General features: G+C 34.6%; 2 pseudogenes across 2 annotated transcripts; one reads left to right on the top strand and one right to left on the bottom strand.

The window, feature by feature from the left end:
• Positions 1-520: 520 nt before the first annotated feature.
• LOC143637667 (GDSL esterase/lipase At5g03610-like) lies at positions 521-5,445 on the bottom strand (annotated as a pseudogene). Its single transcript, XR_013154472.1, has 5 exons — positions 5,299-5,445; positions 4,994-5,206; positions 2,415-2,686; positions 1,061-1,366; positions 521-906 (listed from the first exon to the last, which is right to left on the bottom strand). The product of XR_013154472.1 is annotated as a GDSL esterase/lipase At5g03610-like (transcript).
• A 10,026-nt stretch (positions 5,446-15,471) lies between these two features.
• On the top strand, positions 15,472-18,711 carry LOC143637666 (kinesin-like protein KIN-10A; annotated as a pseudogene). Its single transcript, XR_013154471.1, has 5 exons — positions 15,472-16,134; positions 16,467-16,622; positions 16,698-16,805; positions 16,886-16,996; positions 17,370-18,711. The product of XR_013154471.1 is annotated as a kinesin-like protein KIN-10A (transcript).
• The last annotated feature ends 156 nt before the right edge of the window (positions 18,712-18,867 follow it).

Genomic DNA, 18,867 nt, shown 5'->3' with positions numbered 1-18,867 from the left:
AGCTTGTACAATATGCTTGAAGAACGAAACAATGTAATGTCAAATTACTTTTTCTGCCCTATTATGAAATGACGTGTCTGCCCTCATGCTCTAATTGTGAATTTACCCTTTCGTCCATAACTCCTCCTTAATAATATAATATAGATATAGATATTGTGTAATATTGGAAAGATGCATTGCTAGGTATGAGAACTATAGCGTACGAGTTTTTAAGACACCAAAACCCGTTTCACATTTTTTTCTTGTCACTTCTTGCGCCACCTTGAACCTTTTTCGTTTATCGTCATTTAGATAAGCTAAATGATTTACCAAGGGGCATATCTTGTTGGCAAGATAATATTTGTGTTTGTATTGAACTTCATTGACCTCAAATAGACACTTTGGATGTAAAACGTCGTTGGAAATTAGTTGAGGACATTGAGGTCATTGGAACCAAAGAATATGGATGAGCTCATTACCAGACTACCGGTACAAAAATTCGCAAAAATAACCTATTCTAACCATTCACATGTAAATACTGGTTCGAATTTTTGTTGAGTTTTTAGTCATCAACATAAATACTAAATATTCTGGCTCTTTTATTTCCTTATCTAACATCAACATTAACTATTCCCATAAGAACAGCCAAATGGCCAAATTAACAAAGCTATAAATACCACAAAATAAGCTAAAGGAGTAAACTAGAAAGAACCTAGTTATACATTTGGTTTAGAGACGATCGAAGAGCTAAATACACAGCACGCCATCCGGCTTGTGTTGGATGAACCGTGTCCCAGAAGAACGCTGAATCGGGTTTTTCACAAACAGTATACAACTCCTTCCCATTTTCGTCCAAACTACCACAGTGTACACCACTTCTTGTGCCTATACAACAAGGCTTATATGGAGTATCAAACTTCAAGTTCCCTGGATTCCACAAATTCATATAAATCCCAAGAACACAAGATCAATCCCAAAAATTACCGAGTTATTTAAATTTGGAAATTAGGAAACTGAATTTTAATTTTGAACCGAATATTAGAACCAAATGAAAATGATCAAGAATTAGAGTATTGCATACCTGTAAGATCTCCTTTGCTAGTTAACACCGTGTTGAACGCGCTAAAGTTATCAAGAATGAGAAAGCTAGAAGCTTTGGTGTTATTATTCAGTGTTGTCACAGCCTGCTGCAACAACTGGTTATGGAAACTGGCTGCTGTGTTCGGGCTCTCCTTGCATTGTTGATATGATGTAGAGATGGTTTCTTGGGGGAGGCATCCTACGGGCTGCAGGTTAGCCACCAACACTCGGTGCACGCCCATATCATGAATTGCTTCAAATTGATTGCTGTTTGATTGACAACTTTTGTAATGAATGCAGGCAGATCCTGCATATTAGACAGCCGTTTCGATAACATAATTAAACACATAATCTAGATAATTATATGTGCACGTTATGTTTGTAAGGGAATTGGTTCATAGATTTGAAAACTTTAATGAATATTAATGTATTTATCTTCCTTTCATGAAACTTTGAATCTTCACACACTTACATAATATACAAAACTGTTGGTAAACAGATGCAAAGTTAATCGGAAATAAAGAAAAGATTTGGGACGATTTTCTGGTTTATATTCAAACTGAAAATGAACGATTACAAAGGAAATTGGAAATTGAAAGTACTGAGTTTTTCTTCTTTTTTTTTTGTTATGCTAAACAAACTAACATAAAGGCTATATATAATAAAAACAAAAACGTGCAGACTCCCACGTATTACTCCATGATAGCTAAGTTGGTTAGTTAATGGGTCCATGACTCCTTCCACTTTGTTCCTCTTCTTCCGGTCCAAGTAAACCGAAAATAATCCAACAAAAACAATAACAAAATATAACTAGGAATCTGTAAATAGGGTCATTAAACCGGTTAAGTTCACAGGCTGGCAGGTCAAACTTGACACGAACCTGATCACGACACAAGTCCGAAAATCACGTCAGACACGTGAATCCGAACATAACACGGGTTTTGCGGGTTGACACGAATATGATCCGTGCATAAAACTATCAAGAAGTATAATAACAAAAAATTAAATGAAATTATTATTATTTCTTCATATTAATTAATATTGTAAAATTATAGATTTAAATCCAAAGATACAAAAGTACATGAAATAATCATGTTTATACTATAAAAACCTATTGCTCGGTCTTCTTTTATCTTTTTAAATTTCGAGATAAAATGCCCACTCAGTTTAAGTTATGACATAATAATAAAATATATTTTTTATTTATAAATATAAACCAGTTAAACAGGTCAACCAGCAAACCTCCCAAGCTGACAGACCGCGGCCTATTTAAACTAGTCCGTACCCATATGAAGTACCTTTTATAGTTTATTAACAAAACTGTGTTTTCATAAAGATATGTTAGGGGAAGTTACCTGCTCTTTGCCACCAGTCAAGGTGTAAGCCCCGTAGTCATTGCCCGAGACCGTGACAAGAGCCAAAGACGATTCTAAATCCCGCTTTGTGTAGACACCCTCTTTAATTAGTCCTTGAAAAAACCCAATCTGGGTGGTCATGTTTGGCTGCAAGTTGCCAGTGTCAAACACCCCGGTTCCACCGCAAGCAAAGTTCACTCCGCCTCGCAACTTGTCCCGCGCGTATTTTCTGAATGCATACGGCAATGGAGACTTGATCCCCATAAACCTGGCTGCAAATTTATATATTAGACAATAGAATGCCTATGTAATCTTGATGTATATATTCTTTTAATTTGGCTCATATGATTTGTGTTTTAAGACATGCACGTACTTAAATGATTAAATATTGTATTGTAATTATTCTAGTTTAAAATTTTAGAGTAATAATAACTATTCTATTCTAGTTATTTATTAATTAGATGTTACGGAGTAATTTCATTTGTACTAAATCACAGTATCACACCCCTGTATATACATCTATAATATTGTACTTCCTATTGAAGTATATAAAATAAGGTGTCTCTAGTAACCACAAGAAAATGTAGAGTTGTAGATCATCAAACATGCATGTGTGTTGCAAGGCCGGCCCATAGGGGTGGTGGGGTGGTCGATAGCTATGGGCCCGACACCCCGTTAGACCCGGACTTTTTTTAAATATATTTATTTTTACTAAAAACAATATGTATATCTAATAACTTAATTAAATGACCACTAGCTTGGTCTAGTGGTAAAGGGGTATTACTCTCAACTAAAAGGTTATGGGTTTAAGTCTCATTTGAGATATGTTTAATATTATTTTTATACAAAAAAAATTTACACAACCCAAATTATAACTAAGTAAACCTATATAAAAATTTAATTGTTTAAACTAACAAAATACTCATTTTTAATTAAGGCCCGAAAAAATTTCGCCTTCAGCCCAAATTATTTTTTTTTACTTTCTCGGACTCGGGCATGGTGTGTTGTGTCATGTATGTTTTTAGGATCTTGCTTTTTTCTTGAGTCTCATATCGGTAAATTTTTTAATATAATAAGCTAGTCTTTATAAAAAGAAAACGTTTTCCGAATTGAACTGGACGTCTAATCGATCTTCTTACCAATCCACTGTCACAACGATACAAAAACTACATTACAGCATATTAATTACTATTAAAATATGAAAGTACTTGGATTTGTAACCTATAAAAAATATGATTACTTTAATAATTAACATATGAAATATTGAGATTTTTTTTTTTTTAAAGTTAACTCGTGTCCAAGCACCCGGTTCATTAGTCAAACCAGTAATTGGTCGGTTCGAATGAAAACGGTTCAAAGAGACATCACTGAACCGGCTATAATCGGTTCGATTGTAAAAACATTGGATAAGACTTTAAAAGCCAAAGAAAGATGAATATGATGATCACAAAAGTTTCAGCGAAAAATCTGTGGCAATATGTCCACGTGTCATTAATATAAAACATAGGTGGCACCTTCACGACCTAGCAAAAAAACATATATCACCCAAAAGACCAAAACTAAAATGTCACAAATAATAATACTGACATTAAAAACAAAGATAATAATAGAAGAAAAGAAAAGAAGAAGAAAAGGCATACTCACCCCACCACTTTATTGATGAACACAATGACTAAGCGGGCATCATCTCACACATAATCTTTAAATAGATCAAATTCATTTTTTACATTTTAAAAATCTTCACAAATTTTAAGTGTTCATAAATAATTAAAACCAGACTCTCTGTTTCATAGTTTAACAACTCGGTGATTCGAGTTCAGAGGTGTAATGATCAATCGACAGCTTGAAATTTTGAACCAACCGTTAATTTATTATTATTTTTTTATTTTTGAAATATGCACTTATTTACACGTGCTACATATTAATAAATCATATCATTTAAATATGAACTAACGATTATAAAAAGTAAATTTCTAAAAATCAGTTCAAAACGCTAAAACCAATTAGTTTCGACCAGGGGCGAAGGATATCAAGGGCCAGAGGTGGTCCCGGCCCCCCTGTTTCTTCATGCATTAGTGTAAATTTAGTTGTTTTTCGCCTGAAAACTTTTTTACGTAGTGTAATTTTACATGTTTTCGGCCAAAAGTTTGAGCCCGGCCCCCCTCGTTTATGATTTTTCTTATACTTTTTGAGTCCGTGACATTCGTGTCCAAGCTTCGCCACTAGTGTCAACCGACCCTATAAACAATCAGACCAATTTGGTTTTTTTTTGTATCTTACCTCCAAATCGATTCGTTACAAACTAGCCGATTGCCTCTAATGCTTATCGCTTTTGTTAAAAATTTAAGAATATTTTGGGAGACATGGAAACTATTATTAAGGATTCAATCCAATCCCAAGAATTAAGCTAAAAATCTTGTCACCATAAATTATGCATTTTATATATTTGTATTTATAGTATTTTAGTATTTCTAGAGTTTAGCTCTTGTATCTTGTATCTATACGTCTCATTATAATATTCTATTCAAAATGTGGTTGATCAATTCTAATAACAGCTTAGAACGGGGTAGGGAACATACCAACATAATCGGTGAGTACACGGCCATCGGAGAATCTTCCGGCAGGCTTCCCGGGGAAAGTGAGACCATAGGGAGGTTTCCAAGAGCTAGCGTGTTCCTTGGGGTTGTTCCCGGTATCCGCATACGAATCTCCGAATACAAAAAGCTTCAATGGTCGAAACTTAACGTCTGCATGTTTATTATCATCATTTTCATCCGCAAATACCGCTCCTCCTGCATGTATACACACATATATATTATGTAATTAGAAACCATGTTGAATATATGTTTCTGGTTATATATTGTTAATTCGGATTAATATTTACCGGTGAATACCAGGAAGAGGAAAAGGAGGGAGAATGTGAGTTCCATAAGGCCGTACGTACGTCCGGTAGGCTCTCACCGCGGCGTCCGACGTGGCAGGGAAAGATGATGAAATTGAGAAGATATTCTGACAATCTATGTGTTATATATATATATATATATATATATAGGGATGAAGGGGCGGGCTATTTTATTTTATTTTTAACTAGGTTAGTTACCCGTGTAGCACACGGGTTAAAATAAATAAATTTATTTAAATAATAACATAATGTAAAATACAAAAAATATTTTCAATAAATATAAAGATATATTATAAGGTAGAATAAATTACACAATACACAATATGGAAATAAAAAGTTGTTACAAAATTCATAAATTTTAAAATATTTCTTTGTACACAATATTTGTAATTTTATTTGTAACTTTATTTTATATATCAAAACTTAGTAGTTTCACATTGTTTTTGCTTTAAACTCTAAATAATCCAACACATAACTGACCACAAGCTAAATAAATTGCCTAAAGATTGAATTTAGTTTTTATTAATCGTCATTGCAAAACAAAAATAAAGTGAAATTTCATTCTTTGAAATTGATTATTTTATCTAAAGGTGTAGGATTTTTTTTACGAATAAAAGTATGTGTTCCAATATTAATTTTGGATATGATTTCGGCTTTTATAGCACGACTATCATATTGTATTTTCATATGTAGTTTAGTTTCATTGCATAGACCAATTTTCTAGTTTTTTTTTTATTTTAAGTAACATCACTTCAACATCGGCTTTAGGACTAATCTATGACTTGACAACCTTAGATTTGAGGCCATTTAAAACATCATAAAACTAATACTTTCTTGTAACGTATCATTTTACTGAAAAATGGTAATATTTTCATCTCCCGGACACATGGATAACAAACGTTTGCTAATTTTTTTGTACGACCTCATTTTTTTGGTGCAAGTACAACTCATTCACTAAAGAATTCTATATTTTTGAAAACTTCAATAATAGAAGGATATACAAAGTCAATTTTTCATCTGATTAACAGTGTGCTAATGTCTAACATTTGTATACCAAAGATAAGAAGTTGTCTTATCTACCTGAAAACCAAAACATGTAGTCTAGTGTTTATATATATATTTTTAATTTTTATGATGATGAACTTAACATAAACGATGAGTTGATTAAATAATCAATTAAAAAATGAAGTTGTAAATGGTTAATTTTTAAACCAACCCGTGACCGAACTCGTTCTAATCATAAACTGTTTTAACCTTAACCATGTTTGATACATTAATCAGTTAAAAAACCGGCTCATTTAAACTAACATAAACACTGAATTTGTCTTTTTAAGGTTTTGAAAGAAAAAACTTGAAATTTAGTGAACAGTCATATATATTTAGACCATGTGTAGTCATAAAGCTCCACTACCAGGGGTTATGCGTCACGTGGCGCCCAGTCAGAGTTATGGTTTTGTACAAAAACAGGCTGTAGTCATAACTCTCCACCCCCAGGCATTATGCGCCATGTGGCGCCCAGTCATTATTAATTTTATTTGTTTTTCTTAAATACTAAATCATTTAAATAAATTAACATAAAATTAAAAATTACATTAAACTTCCAAATAAAAAATACATTAAACTAAATTAAAAAAAATACATCAAATTAAAATAAAAAACATAAATAATACTAATAAAACTAAAACTCATTTATATTTTTCTAAAATTTTCGCTCGTCGAGCGGCTTTTAAAGATTGGCCTATCGGGTCGTCTTCGGATAGCTCGTTTGATAAACACTCGATGTCTTTGTCCATCTCATTCCTTCGAAGTAGGTCGACGGCGTCCAAATTTACTTGAAGTCGTTGGGTTCCAAGTTGGTGTAAATCGTGGAGTCGAGAGTTCATTAATTAGAATTGGCTTTCCAATTTGGGATTCGAACCCGTTGCCGACGACGAACCGGCCCCTTCCCCTTTCCTTTGCCTTTGGTTCTTCTACCCCCAGGCCGAGGCAGGTCGGTAGTATTCACGGGGTCATTATCGCTTAAGTTGAAGTTTCGAGCGTCGGAACTGGGCGTGTCTGGATCAACCGAATACGATGTTTTAGACTTTTTTTTTACTCGGGCCACCATCGTTCGGCTTCGACACCCAACACCAAGCCCCATTTTGGGTGAAACCTCAATAGGTCTTTCCAAATGCCAAAGTAGTTGAAGGTCCCGCCGACCTTATGTTGAAACTCAACCAACGCGTTATCCATGACTTCCGCGTCCGAGACACCGCTACTCCTAATTCGATTCATCTGAGAGAAAACCGTATGGAAAGCCATGCATTTAGTGTTTATGTCGCCCCATTTCGACAGTAACGAATCTTTTTCTCGACGCGAGTCCCCGCCAAGGTTGTGAAACCTCTCTATAATTTTGTGCCAAAATACCCCCGTTTTTTGATAGTTCGCTAAAAAAATAAAAACATTACAATTTTAATGTTTGTTATAAGAAATTTAAAAAAATATATATATGCATGTTAAAAACCTACCGCATTTGGCATCTTCCGATATCTGGCACCAAGCACGAGCACATAGTACGCACTCGTCGGGACTCCACTGGATCACCGTCTTTCTAACCCGAGGTTCCCCGGCGGGCTTCTTTGCGTGTTTTTTCGAACGTCTGCGTTGGCTCGAACCGCCTACGGTCTCCGGGACGGGTTGTGTCTTCGGCACGAACTCGACCTCGGGTTGGGTCTCCGGGGCGGGTTGGGAACCCGAACCGGAAAAAATGTTCGCCGTCGGGTTTTGAAAACCGGGCACCGCATTTGGCATACCGTTTTGTAGATATGCAATGTACGCGACCATTTGCGGGTCATACATTTGCGGGACGGGTACGGTTGGCGTCGGGGCGGTAGATTGGTTCGGTTGTGGATTTTGGTTGGGTTGACGGACATATTGACCGAAACCGAGAATATTTTGGTTGTTGTTTGGAAACATGATGGTAGAAATATTACTGTAAAAGATATAAATATTTGTGTAAATTGGTATAGATTGGAAGGAATGTGTTAAAAAATATGAGTTTGGTTTGTTTATATATTATAAATATAATTAATATAATTTTTTTTAAAAGACCCAACGGCTCCAAGACCAACGGCTTTTTTTTGGATCTGCGTGCCATTCTCCGCGTTTTAGATACAACGCATAAAAAAAAATAATCAACATAACGCGGGGGGGGGGGGGGGGGGGGTGTACCCCCCGCGTTTTCACCAAAACGTTGGCCAGTACACCTGGTCTTAGTAGGTAAAAGTTTATTGAAATTTTAAATTTAAGTTAACCTTGTCTCTTCATCCAATAATATCATTTATTATAAAACCTTAATATTAACTAATTTATAATATATTTAAACATTAAAATTTTCAATCATTATTCAAAATCAATGTGAAAATTGGTTACTTACAAAAACTGATATTAATAACCAATACAATAAATTTATACAAAAAAATAACATATTTATGCTGGTATTTAATTTTTTAAAATCAAGAAAAAAATTATTAAAAAGAGAAAAATGAAAGATTAAAAATAAAAAAAATGAAGTACAAAACTATTAATAAGAAGGATAAATGTATTTAATATGAGAGAGAGGAGGAAAAATTTGGTAAGAAACATTTTGGTGATGACATGTGGCATTAGAAAGCTTTATTTATTATATAGTATAGATTCCTTTTATGTTAACAAAAATACATTAAATTTAAAAGTTATAAATTAATCAGTGTCCATGATTTACGTTAGTAAATTTTGACCTTAATTAAAGCAATTATAAATTGGGGTAAATATATATTTATATAAGTCAAAAGTTAACATAGATAATGGATTGAGCATAAATCAGTCAACCTAAAAAATTATATATTTAATATAAATTTACCTAATTAAAGAATTATTGAATGAGCGTATATTAGTCCGAATTTTAAGCTGCATAAGTATTCAATTTTCGTCATGATTAATATAAATTTAATGTCTTTACGAAAAAAAAATGTGTATTATAATTTATTTGAGTGTCTATTTTTTTATAAATTTTTCGTATCTCATATTACAAAAAAAGATTTTCTTTTTAAAAGTCCAGACTTAACATAGTAATTTGATTGAGCATAAATCAATCAAGTTAACAAATTATATATATAAAATAAATTTAACGAACAACGAATGTATTCAAGTTGATGACAGAGTAATATAACTTGATCTAACTTAATTATATAAATAACTAACGAACAACGAAGATGACGCTTATTAATCAATTAATGCCTAAGTAGATAATGAAGTCGATTTAGTGTTTATATAAATAATTAACGAATACGAAATCAAATGAGAAAGCAACTATAACATACCGGCGGTCCGAACATGCTGCTGCAACACCGGAGAAGTGGAATCGATTAATGCCTAAATACATAATGAAATCAATTTAGTGTTTATATAAATAATTAACGAAGACCGAATCAAATGAGAAAACAACAACTATAACATACCGGCGGTCCGAACATGCTGCTGCAACACCGGAGAAGTGGAATCGATTAATGCCTAAATACATAATGAAATCAGTTTAGTGTTTATATAAAATAAATTTAACGAACAGCGAATGTAATCGAGTTGATGACAGAGTAATATAACTTGATCTAACTTAATTATATAAATAACTAACGAACACCGAAGATGACGCTTATTAATCAATTAATGCTTAAGTACATAATGAAGTCGATTTAGTGTTTATATAAATAATTAACGAACACCAAATCAAATGAGAAAGCAACTATAACATACCGGCGGTCCGAACATGCTGCTGCAACACCGGAGAAGTGGAATCGATTAATGCCTAAATACATAATCAAATCGATTTAGGGTTTATATTAATAGTTAAAGAACAACGAATCAAATCAGAAAGCAAAAACTATAGCATACTGGCGGTCCGAACATGCTGCTGCAACACCGGAGAAGTGGAATCGATTAATGCCTAAATACATAATCAAATCGATTTAAGGTTTATATTAATAGTTAAAGAACAACGAATCAAATCAGAAAGCAAAAACTATAGCATACCGGCGGTGGCGGTGGCTGGTGCGGTGGCGGTGGCGGGTTCTGCAACACCGGAGAAGTGGAATCCGGTGAGAAAACGGGGTTGGCGATGGCGGTGGCGGGTGTGGGTGCGGCTGCAACACAGGAGAGGAGACGAACGGAGATGAAGGCATTCTACAGCCTGATTACACCAGTGAGGAGGACATGAAGGATGAATTAGGGTTTGTTTGAAAGATCTGGTGGTAACAATTAGAATCGGGCCGGGTTAATGGTTTCTAAATGGATTGTGGACATAGGCGGGAATGGATGAGTGAGGGTGGGCTAAATGAATGACACGTGGCTATAGGAAAGCTTTATTTATTTAATTGTATAGATAAACAGTTAAGCACCCTTCTAAATTTGGAAGATCTAACAAAAATGTTCTAGATTTAAAAAAAAAATAATGTATCTTGTATGTGTGGAAGTAACGAGTCAGCTAGTTTGTTTACTGCCCTACTCATAAGCTTACTTGAGTTTGGTATTGCAATATTCAATCTTGAGAGTTTATTAGGTATCTCATGTGTTGCCAATCGATCTCCGGTCTGAATCTGATCAATAATTAGTATAAAAAACGAGTTTGGGAGGGGAGGGGGGGGGGTGGTTAAAACAAAATTGTCCTAAGAACTGTAAGAAGCGATTATAAAATGACACTGCTTGTCTATGAGGCGAAGGGTAATACATCTAACAAAATATAGGTAAAAATCTAGGGGCAAGTTCACAAAGTCACAATTACACGGTGAAAAATGTAGCCTAAACTAATATGGGTTGAAACTAAATGTGACGCATCATTATATGGGGGTAAAATGCACACACCCTATACCGAGTTGAAACTTAACCAGATTGGGTTGAAAGCAAACGTGATGCGCCATTTATAGGTGAAGTGCACCTTAAACTGGATTAAAATTGATATGGCATACCGTTAAAATATTCTTAAAGCTTAATTAGAAACATTCAAAAATTTAGTTTAAAATGGTTAAAATAAAAAAGTAAAAGAAAACACAGGTACATTGCTTTCTCATTGTGAAAATCTAAAAATGAAGCTTGTAAAATATTATTGCTATTAAATTATGCATTTAAAAATTTTGATAGATAAAATGTTAAAATGTGTAAAACGTAAAAAAGGAACGGCAAAACTAAATGTTTAACAAAATAATAAAGGATAGAAAAGAATAGTAAAATTGAGTAACCAAGACCCGTGGATTTTACTATTATTTTATATCCTTTATTTATACCAAGCCCGTAGAGAAAGGCATTCTCAGATTCGAACCAGGGTGTCGCTCGTTATAGCTCAAGCTTCTTAATGAATTAATGAAAAGACTATACAACTATTCAGACTTAAAACATATTATATATATATATATATATATGATATTAACTGGTGGTGGACTGGGGGTAATGTTCATACTGACCACCAACAATTTCAATAAGATATACAATCACCACAAATTAGGTGATAGTGTCTTTTCTAAGTTTTTATTTACTTTTGTTAAAAGAGAATTACATATATAGAAAACCCTAAAATGAAGTATATTTATAGTCTTTGTCAAATATTATGATCTTATAGAATATAAGAATTACTAAGTACTAACAACGACGTATCCTACCTACACTTCTCCATTGCGCCACTTGACGGTTGACCAAACAATTAATTAATATTAAAAATTATTTTATTGATAGTTTGGAGTTCGCATAAATTTTACTATGGATTCGAACTTGTATGTGTATCTAAACTTGTGTTCATATTGACTCAATTAGTAAATAAAATACATATGTTATAGTTTGATTGTCGTTTCAATGTAGAATTAAAATTCTGACTTTGGTTTAAATATACTTTTTAACTAATTAAGTATAGAAATTTAGAACTTAGTTGATTAGTAAAGGTAAAATTATGATTTCACCTTGTTAAATACCGAAGAACTTCTTGCCTTGTGTGTGAAATGATTTCCATACTGAGGTTGGGGATTCGAGACCATATATATATATATATATATATATATATATATATATATAGAATTTTAAGGGTATGTGTTCCGAGTTCAAATAAAAAGAACTCGATCCGTTACCATGACTAGTTGGTCTAGTTGTATGTTGTCACTGTTGGAATACCGTATGCCCGAGACACATAATTAGGTTAATGTGGCTAGTTGTGTTTGATCCAAGTCGGGTCATACCCAATAACGAGTTAGACACACACCAATAATGTATTTGTTAAGATAAGATCTATGAGACAAATACAGAACACGATACATTCAGAAAATCGGGTTTCTGAATACCTACTTGAAAGTGTTAAATAAATTAATTGGTTATTTAACTATGTGTTCTTTTATAAAATGGTTTATGAAAGATGGGGTGTTTATATATTTTATAAAGTATAAAATTAATAATAAAAAAAAAAAAATATTTTGGGGCCGGTTTTGGGTGGGCCCCACACCCCAAAGTTTTGGTCAAGTTTTGTCATGGATTTGGTATAGGTTGAGTATTGGTTACTTGACTTAAAAAACCTAACACTATGATATGATTTGATTTGGAAGATTTTATATCAAGACTTTCAAGATAAATAAATAGAACAACTCTTTCTTTCCTTCTTGGTTTTGTTTTCGGCCAAGAACAAAAGAAGAGGCTCGGGTCTCGGTTATTCGTGTTCAAGCTCCCTAACATAGCTCGGTGTGTGTTGGAGGCTCGGGGTATATTCCGTTTGAGGATTTTCCCTTTGAAAGTCTAGCATCAACATCATCATCTTCTTCAACATCAACTACACTCTTAAAAGGTTAAGAATGTAAGTGTTTATAGTTTTGATAGTTTAGTTTTTCCGTATCATTTGATCCTTGCTTCGGGTTTCTAATAAATAGATTATTGGTAATCTTATGACATGAATAAACTAGGTTGTTCATGAACATATCTTATATAAACTTGTAATATATACATATATAAACACATGGATACATATGTTTAGTTTGCAAATATCACGCTTCCGCCTTTATTGTGACTAGTTAAATGGTTAACTAAATTTATAAATTCCATAGAAACCCAACAGTCACACCTACAAATGTAAGGTTGTGTGTTTAAATCTTTGCAATACAAGGTAATGTTTAAAAAAAGATATGTTAAATGTACTTAATTTAACACAAAATATAATTGCGTGTTGTGGTATATATATACTAAAACCATTAGTACAAACTCTATAAATTTACCATTTTTATATACTTAATTAATAACTTAGAACTAGGAGTAACGTATGTTTATTTTCTGTTTATACCCCTTTTGCTTTTCAAGTATTCTTAAAAAAGGAAAGCTATTAAGAAAATCAATAGATTTTGCGTTTGAATTGTTTTAGAATATTAATAGACGCAGTAATAACATTTGTCAAAATTTGATGATTTTCGTTCACGTTATGGTATTTTTAAGTTCGAAGTGCATTTAAAGATTTTATTTTAGTATGATACATATACTAACAATACACGTCAAGAGCAAGATAAGCTAAGCTTTGTACCAAGAAAATATTCCCTATTTCCGTATATCCATCAATGAAACAAATATTTCATTAACTTAGAGATAAGAAATAAACATTCGAAACTAAAGATGTGCAAATAAACTGGATACTGGTAGGTCAACTTCACAAAAGAAAAAGGTTCGGACATTCAGGCAAACCCGTTTTGAACCTGAAAAACCCCGTAGGTTAGTATACCAGTTCATAGTCGCATGCACTAAAACCAGTTTTGGACCCACCCGACCCAATTTAATAAAAAATAATTGTTTCTTTTCCCAAGCCGGTTATAACCCGAACTGAATTGATTTGATTGGTTCACATTTTCCATTTTACACAAGTTTGTAACCTGAACCGGTTTTGCCAAAACCGGTTTTTATTACCTGTTAATCAACCGGTTTTAGAGCACAAAAAACCCAGTTCCGGAACCGGTTGCAACCCGTTCCCGACCCACGGGTACAACTTGGTATAGGATTTTCCACGGAGCCGTACCTGGAACCGGATTCAAAACCAGAAATATTCGGACAAAACTCGACCCAACCCTACCCAAAACTAGGGGTGCTATTCGGGTTCGTTTTTTCGGGTTTCAAAGTTTTAAATCTTGACCCGAAACCCAACCCGAATCTCTCACGGGTTTTTTGGGTTGGGTTAATCGGGTTTCGAGTATCCTAGAAAAAAAAATAATAAATACTACAATCCTAAAATAAAAACAACATATTATTCTTTGCCCGTAAGCAAATAGTCAAATAATAAACCAACATAACTTAATAAAACAATCCAAAAGTAGAGTAAAACTAACTCGAACCATAATCGTCTTTAATCAGGCGTGATTTGATTGTTCGATTATGGTTGCTATTAGTAATAAACGAAAAACAAAAATAAACAATAAACAATCGATCTATAATAGTTGTAATGAAAACAATCGATTGGAACTAGATTCTGATAACGTTAGTGGCTAAGGGCCCAAGACTAAGCGTATTATACCTAAAATTATATTTAATTTCAAAACTAAAAGTTTATTTGGTTTATTCAGGTTGACCTGAAAGTTATAAATCAAACCCGAGAATCAACCCGAATTACTTCGGTTCGGGTTCGGGTTCGGAATTTTCGGGTCGAGTTAGTTCGGGTTCGGGTACATGTTTTCTCGGGTTTTGGGTAAAAGTGACAGCCCTACCCAAAACCCAAAAAAAACCAGGAAAACCCAGTCAAATACCCGAATATACCCAGAATCGATTCCCACCTAGCCCAATTTTTACCTTTGTTGACATACTCGAAACCAATTTCTACCCGGATTATACACCTCTATACACCTTAATTCAAAAGTCATAATTCATTGGGCCGTAATAACACCACCGAAGTTTGGGCTTTCTTAATATGCTAATGATAATACCGAGCCCATTTGGTTTCACGAGGGTCTTGTCTTTTGAGTTTGTAAATGCCGTTTGAAATCGTAACGGCTACATTTTATTTAATTTTCAATCTTTATTCAAAATCAAAATCAAAAAATCAAACTCTTTCCTTTCTTACCTTTTATTATTATTATTATTATTCTTTCCATTCCAATTCCATTTCCATTCTCTCTGCAATTCAATTCTTGATTCTGCGCTTCAATGGCTCCAACACCATCATCATCATCATCCGCTAAACCCAACCAATTCGGCTTCACACCCAATTCAAAACCAAACCAAACCCACCTCAAAACCCCTCAATCCAAACACCGCCTCAACTTCAACTCCACTAAACCCTCACCAAACCCTAATTCCGCTCCACCGCAACCCGCTGACCACCCGGTCGAAGTCATCGGCAGGATTCGAGACTACCCGGACCGCAAAGACAAACCCCTCTCCGTCCTCCAAATCAACCCCGATTCCCGCTCTGTTCGGGTCAAAACCGATATCGGGTACCGTGATTTCACGCTCGACGGGGTTTCGTTATCCGAGGATCAAGACCTTGATGGGTTTTACAAGAATTTTGTGCAGTCGAGGATTAATGGTGTGAAATTGGGGGAAAAGTGTACTATTATGATGTACGGGCCGACTGGTGCGGGGAAGAGTCATACGATGTTCGGGTGTGCGAAACAGCAGGGGATTGTGTATAAGTCTTTGAAGGATATTTTGAGAAATGGTGATGATGATGAGGAGGAAGAACAGAAGGTGGGGTTTGTTCAAGTGACTGTTTTGGAGATTTATAATGAGGAGATTTATGATCTGTTGTCGACTAATAGCGGTAATGGTGGGTTCGGCATCGGCTGGTCGAAAGGCAATGCTTCAAAGGTACAATTTTTTTATCTTTTCTGACTTGGTAGTTATTAAAAAGTAGTTGGATTTTTACACAGTATTTATGCACACCTAGTGTTTGATATAAAGCTTAAATGAAGAGTATATGCTTTCAGTTATTACAGAATATATATGAAATTAAGGCAAAATCAACTGAAATTAGAAAGAAAAATAAGTCCATAATATAAAATTTTGCATTTAATTTTAGGTTTTTTAGCTTCTTTGTTATACTTTAAAAACAGTTTTTGTTATACTCTTACACAATGAAGCTTAAGCTTACTCATTTACCATATTAGTTGGAAGTAACAATGGTTGATTTGATTTTGTAGGTGAAGTTAGAAGTTATGGGAAAGAAGGCTAAAAATGCCACTTTCATCTCTGGGACTGAAGCAGGAAAGATATCAAAAGAGATTCAAAAGGTCAAGAAGCGGAGAATTATCAAAAGCACATTTTGCAATGAAAGAAGCTCAAGAAGTCACTGCATGGTTTGTTTTGTTTGTTTGAAGTGTCAAGTTTTGATTATGAAAGTGGCTTCATTTAACCTAACTTTGTGTGTGCAGATAATTCTTGATGTTCCAACTGTTGGAGGAAGGTTAATGCTTGTTGATTTGGCTGGTTCTGAAAACATTGAGCAAGCTGGTCAAACTGGATTTGAAGCCAAAATGCAGGTAACAAACTAATTAGTTATAAAGTTCACTACTTTGAACCTGTGTTGTATGTTTTTGTAATGATTGTTTTGAACTTGCAGACAGCATAGATCAATCAAGGTAATACAGCATTGAAGAGAGTGGTGGAGTCCATTGCTAATGGCGATTCTCATGTGCCTTTTAGGGATAGCAAGTTAACCATGCTTTTGCAGGTAGGTCTTCCATCTAGACCTGTAACGTTCTTTCATGTGCGTTTATTCGATAAACGAACAAACTTGAACTGATATTTTTGTTAGTTTAGTTAAACGAACGTTTATGTTTGTGTAAGTTCGTTCATTTACGCTCGTTAATATACTCATTTAATAAAATTTTGGCCCATCGGTTTTAAGTTAGTTCACATTACTTTTAACAGCATAAACGTTTGTGAACCGTTGGTTTATACTGTTAACGAACAAACATACATGAATGGTGAACTGTTCGTTTGCTTGGTTGAAGTTAAACGAACAAACACGAACACGCTTTGTTCGTGTTCGTTCTTTTTGTATGATTATCGGCTAAATGCTGTATGTTTGTATGCATCAACAGGATTCGTTTGAAGATGACAAGTCAAAGATTCTCATGATATTATGTGCAAGCCCGGATCCCAAGGAAATTCACAAAACAATATCAACATTAGAATACGGTGCAAAAGCCAAATGCATCGTGCGCGGCCTCACACACCCATCAAGGGAGAAGATTCATCTTCAGCCGACTGTTCAAGAATCGCAGCCATGGATCAGTTCATTAGCAAGCTGCAAATGGAGAACAAGATACGCGAGAAAGAAAAGATTGAAGCTGAAAAACAATTACAGAAAAAAGAATCAGAAATAGCAAATCTGAAGGCTAAACTTGCAGATGCAGAAGAGAATATGAACCACGTGTTAAGACGGGAACTGGAGAAGAAGATAGAAGAGTGTCAGAAAATGGCTGATCGGGTTGTTGAGATGGAAAGGAAGAAGATGGAACAGAAGATTTGTCAGCAGCAAGAAGAACTTGATATGTTGAGAAGGCGGTTAGAAGATATTGAATCTGAGTTGACTCGGTCCCGAGAGGTGAAACAAGGTGATGATATTGAAGTAACTGGTTTTGCTAAAAAGCTGATGGATTTGTATGCTGCTGAGGATCCAGGGATGGAGAAGTCGATGGATTTGGATCAGTCACTCGATTTGGAGATGAGTAGTAAAAGAGTTGATACTAATAATATTAACAGCATACAAGCACTGCTCGGGTATCCTGCTACGGAGAACAATGAAGATGTTTATGTCCCAACTGTCACGAGTAAATCGTTTTTGAGCACTGTGTTTGAGGAGGATGAGGAAGAAGTAGAAGAAGTGCAAAAAGACGTAATCGAAGAAAAGATGGTGTATCCTCCACCAGTCTCGGCTTTTAATTTTGATGTAGGCTCTTTATCGACAGCAGCAGCAGCTGGACCCGAGTCTGAGTGTATCCAGGATTCAGCCTCGTCAAGGCAGATGCGCATCCAGAATATTTTTACTCTCTGTGGAAACTACAGGGAGCTATCGCAACACCCTCCTATCCCTGCCACAAACAAGAGTATTGTGTGTGATTCAAAGGAGAACTGCCGCCTGTTGAGCAATTCAAATGATGTGAAAGTTATTACATCCATTGATAAGAAACTTCCTCTCAGCTCACTGGAGAAACTTCCATTCAGTTCCCTCGAAAACAAGCTTCCGTCCGAATCTTTCTCAACTGCTTGACTGCATTTCATTTGAATGAACATTCTTGTGTGTTTTCTTGTGACGAGTACATAATATCGATGTACTCTGTCTTGGTGACTCGTATCGTACATTTAGATGTAAAATGCATTGGTAGTATTATTGTTTACTGTTTTTTAGTTGATTTTAATGTTGCAGATTGTTGGATCCATCTCAGATTGTTTTTTTTTTTTTTTTTGTGATATTTGATTTTGGTGAAGTCTTTCATTTTATCATTGTTCAGCCACAGAGGTGTAAAACCGATATTCAAAACCAACCGGCATGATAGGTGGTGACCAGCCCTGTTTTTTAAAACCATGATCCAGACT

This window comes from Bidens hawaiensis, unplaced genomic scaffold (assembly GCF_021521415.1).
Source record: "Bidens hawaiensis isolate Kalapana, Puna unplaced genomic scaffold, B.hawaiensis_p1.1 tig00008375_1, whole genome shotgun sequence".
Taxonomy (NCBI): Eukaryota; Viridiplantae; Streptophyta; class Magnoliopsida; order Asterales; family Asteraceae; genus Bidens; species Bidens hawaiensis.
Note: the sequence above shows the minus strand (reverse complement) of the source record. Positions and strands in the feature narration are given on the sequence as shown.